Raw genomic sequence first — 4,776 nt, forward strand, 5'->3', positions numbered from 1 at the left:
GAAGATGTAGTGCATGTCATTTTTATTGATTGTCCATGTATATAATGACAAGTCATAGAGATAAACTACACTGTTGTATAATAAACAATGTCTAACATTTGCTCAAATTCCTATTATAGAAGTTATCCAAAATGTGTACGATATTTTTGTGCTTTTTTTAACATATGATTTAATAATCTGAGAAGAATACTCACATAGGTGCTTCTTGGTGTTTAATTTAAACAAGCATACTTGGGCTTCTGAAATGCACTAATGTGCACAACTTTAGGTGAGTGAATGGATCAATTTTAAAAGAGACCTTACAACAAATCAACTAGGGTGCAGTATAGCACCGATGAAATACACAATATTCCTCTAGTTCTTTAATGCTTCCTAACCCCCCCAATATCATGACCCCAAGTCTGCCTAACAAATCCAACTAGACCAGAGCATGTACACTGATATAAATAAGAGCTCTTAACACACAGAATCCAGGACAGATAAACCCTTCAGGGCCAATAATAAGAGTAGGAATACCAGGATGGTAAGGTGAAGGTGGAGGGGAGAAAGGAGGAACCGATCACAATGATTGATGTACAACTCCCCACCCCGCACCTCAAGGGGACAAACAACAGACACGTGGGTGAAGGGAGACAGCTGATGGTGTAAAACATGAAAATAAAAATAATTTATATATTATCAAGGGTTTACGATGGTGGGAAGGTGGGAAAGGGAGAGGAAAAAGAGGAACTGATACCAAGAGCTCAAATATAAAGAAAATATTATGAAAATGATGATGGCATTATATGTATAATTGTGCTTGATACAATTGATGTGTGGGTTGTTATAAGAGCTGCGAGAGCCCCCAATAAAATGATTTATTTTTTTTAATAAAAGTGCCCCTACCGGGCCCTCATCTGCACGTCCGCCCTGCCGCTGGGCCCATGGCCTCCTACCCCTACCGCCCCGGCTCGGCGCCAGCGCGCTGCAGGACCAGAGCTTCCTGTGGAACGTCTTCTAGAGGGTGGACAAGGATCGAGCGGCGTGATCTCGGACAAAGAGCTCCAGCAGGCGCTCTCCAACGGGACATGGACACCATTTAATCCAGTGACTGTTAGGTCAATCATATCCATGTTTGACCGAGAGAACAAGGCCGGGTGAACTTCAGTGAGTTCACAGGCGTCTGGACTGGCAGAACGTCTTCCGCACCTACGACCGGGACAACTTGGGCATGATCGACAAGAACGAGCTCAAGCAGGCACTCTCAGGGTACCGCCTCTCAGCCCAGTTCCTTGACATCCTCATTCGGAAGTTCGACAGACAGGGCCGGGGCCAGATTGCCTTCGACGACTTCATCCAGGGCTGCATCGTCCTGCAGAGGCTGACAGACATATTCCGACGCTGTGACACGGACCAGGATGGCTGGATCCAGGTGTCCTACGAGCAGTACCTGTCCACGGTCTCCAGCATCGTATGACCCTGGCCTCCTCGCTGCAGGGTTGGCCGACGAAGACAGACATGCCAAATCTCTTTCTCCCCCGAGGAGCACAGCACCTAACCCAGCCCATTGGTGAGCGTCTGACCTGGCTTCCCGAGGACAGGTTCGGCTGGATCAGGACGATCCGGGCAGCTGGGCAGGTGGGCAGACAGGCGCTGCCGGCAGCCCTGGGGTTGTAGCTCACAAGGGACCCGCACCGAAGCTTTTCAGGTGCCTAATTTTTTAAAGTGGATTGGAGTCATTTGAATATGGAATGTCAACAATAAAGCTTGGTACAGGAAAAAAAAAAGTGCCCCTACCGAACATCCATAACATGATTTTAATAAGAAATATCTGCATATAGACGCTGCATTAAGATGGATTTATTGATTTTTCAAATGTTTACAGCAGTAATATGCATATACATTTTGAATGAATATATAAAACAAAATGGGGGACAATTGCCCAAATGATAAGCGGTAATGCAATTCCCCCCCCCTTAGGTTGTAATCTTTTTTTTTAAATATCATTTTAGTAGGGGCTTATACAACTCTTATCACAATCCATACATACATCAATTGTGTAAAGCACATTTGTACATTCGTTACCCTCATCATTCTCAAAATATTTGTTCTCAACTAAAGCCCCTGGCATCAGCTCCTCATTTCCCCCTCCCTCCCTGCTCCTTCCTCCATCATGAACCCTTGATAATTTATAAATTATTATTTTGTCATATCTTACACTGTCCGATGTCTTCTTTCACCCACTTTTCTGTTGTCTGTCCCCCAGAGAGGAGGTTATATGTAGATACTTGTAATCGGCTCCCCCTTTCCAATCCACCCTCCCTCCAGATATCCCCACTCTCACTACTGGTCCTGAAGGGATCATCCTCCAGGATTCCCTGTGTTTCCAGTTCCTATATGTACCAGTGTACATCCTCTGGTCTAACCAGATTTGTAATGTAGAATTGGGAACCAGATAGTGGGGGTGGGGCGGAGGAATCATTTAGGAATGAGAGGAAAGTTGTATGTTTCATTGTTACTACACTGCACCCTGAATGGCTCATCTCTTCCCCACGAACATTCCATAAGGGGATGTCCAATAGCCTACAGATGGACTTTGGGTCTCCACTCCACCCTCCCTCCTATTCACAATGATATAATATTTTGTTCTGATGATGCCTGATACCTGATCCCTTCGACACCTCATGATCACACAGACTGGTGTGTTTCTTCCACGTGGCCTTTGTTGCTTCTGAGCTAGAAGGCTGATTGCTTACCTTCAAGTCTTTAAGACTTCAGACGCTACACCTTTTGATAGTCGGGCACCATCAGCTTTCTTCACCACATTTGCTTGTGCACTCATTTGTCTTCAGCGATTGTATCGAGGAGGTGAGCACACAATGATATGATTTTTTTGTTCTTTGATGCCTGATAACTGATTCCTTCGGCACCTCGCGATCACACAGGCTGGTGGCATGAAGACACTTGTATTGCAGTTGTTTTGCCAATGCAAGTAAACTTTGCAGAGCACATTCATCCATTGGCTAGCTCTATTGTGTTAGAAAATGATGTTTAACACACTAGAGAAGGAATTCTACATTTCAAGCTTTCAATTTTTCTTTCTGCAAGAAGTAGCATATTGTGAGATTACACATATACTTCTCAATGAATAAAATCATTCTCTAACTAAATATTAAGGGAAAGGCATGTGTCCATAATCTGTCTGTGATTCTCTCTCCCTCTTTTTGGGATGCTGATAACAAATGTATAGAAAATATTTTTGCTTCCACTCCCAAACACGGCTGTGATAGACAGCTACCAAGGCAAAGGCAACAATTACCAGCACTCTTGACCTGGCAAAGGCTTGGTGACTTCTTACCTGCACACTTCTTTGTCAAGTTTCTTTTTCTTCAAATGCCAGCTTCAAGCAGAGTGAATGTTGGGTCCACAAAATGGAAATAGCTCGAGTCTTGGAATATCATTATAGGGAAAATGGCATGAGAACTAAGAAGGCCTACATGATGTGAGATGTAAATTTCATCTTGCTGAGCTATGAAATATGTGTGTCTATATAAAGTATACAATGATAACGATGTAAATTTGTCTACAATATTCTCTATATTCTTAATATTATGTATTGTAAAAAGAAAACATTGCCACCAACTTTATTCCCACCTATAGCAACCCTATATAGGGTTTCAAGGGCTGCAACTTTTTAATAGAATAGATAGTCTCATCTTTGTCCCACAGAACTGATGGTGGGTTTGAACTTCTGACCTGAGGCTTAGTAGTACAATACTGACCGAGCAGTGCTACTCAGGACCCTAATGTCATCTATATATAACTATATAGCTATATATATATATATATATAGTTATACACACACACAATATCATGTATACTATATACACTATGCTATGGTTATATATAATCTACATAACTATATATAGTTATTATAAAACATAAAGCACAGCTTTATGTATATACATATATAGTGTTTATATATACCAGGTGTATGTCTATATTATATATAATGTAATATATACATTATATATAATGTAATATAATATATAATGTAATATATATTATATATGATGTAATATATACAGTAATAATGTATGTCTATATGTAATATAATGTAATATAATAATATATAATGTAATATATATTATATATAATGTAATATATGCACAATATATAATTATATATAATGTAATATATATACTATATATACTCAGTAGTATGTGTAGTATACATATTATAGTATATATAAAGTTATATATACACAATATAAAATTATACACATATAACTATATATAAAATTTCTCTCTGTATACTTATATATATAACTTTTTTCATGTTCTCATAATGTGATTTTTTAAATAGTGACACCTTGATGTTCGAGATGAGAATTCTGGTCATATATGTGATATATGTAAATACATATAAGGTTATGCCCATTTGATTAAAATCCTCATGTAGAACATCAAGATGCCACTCGTAGTACAAAAGTACATTATAAAGAGAAAATGTGATGAAAGCCATATTTAATTTCTGTCTCTCCTTCAACATTGATCGAGGCCCAACTATGGATTAAACTCTGTTCTAAGTCCCGGAGATATCACTGCAAACATGGTCCCTGAATACAAAATAACCCAAAGCTGGTATGTACAGAGGTCTGGTATGTACACAAGGAAAAATCACCATGGCAATTATAACACAGCATCATCTATTATGATGTTGCTATTAGGTGCCGTGAAGGCAGCTCTCACTCATGGTATTATTATGTACAACAATGAAATATTGTCCAGACCTGTG

General features: G+C 39.6%; 1 pseudogene; it reads left to right on the plus strand.

Moving 5' to 3' along the window:
• Positions 1–923: 923 nt before the first annotated feature.
• Positions 924–1,560, plus strand: LOC142460867 (programmed cell death protein 6 pseudogene; annotated as a pseudogene).
• Positions 1,561–4,776: the final 3,216 nt, after the last annotated feature.

The sequence above is a fragment of the Tenrec ecaudatus genome, chromosome 11, assembly GCF_050624435.1.
Source record: "Tenrec ecaudatus isolate mTenEca1 chromosome 11, mTenEca1.hap1, whole genome shotgun sequence".
Lineage (NCBI taxonomy): Eukaryota > Metazoa > Chordata > Mammalia > Afrosoricida > Tenrecidae > Tenrec > Tenrec ecaudatus.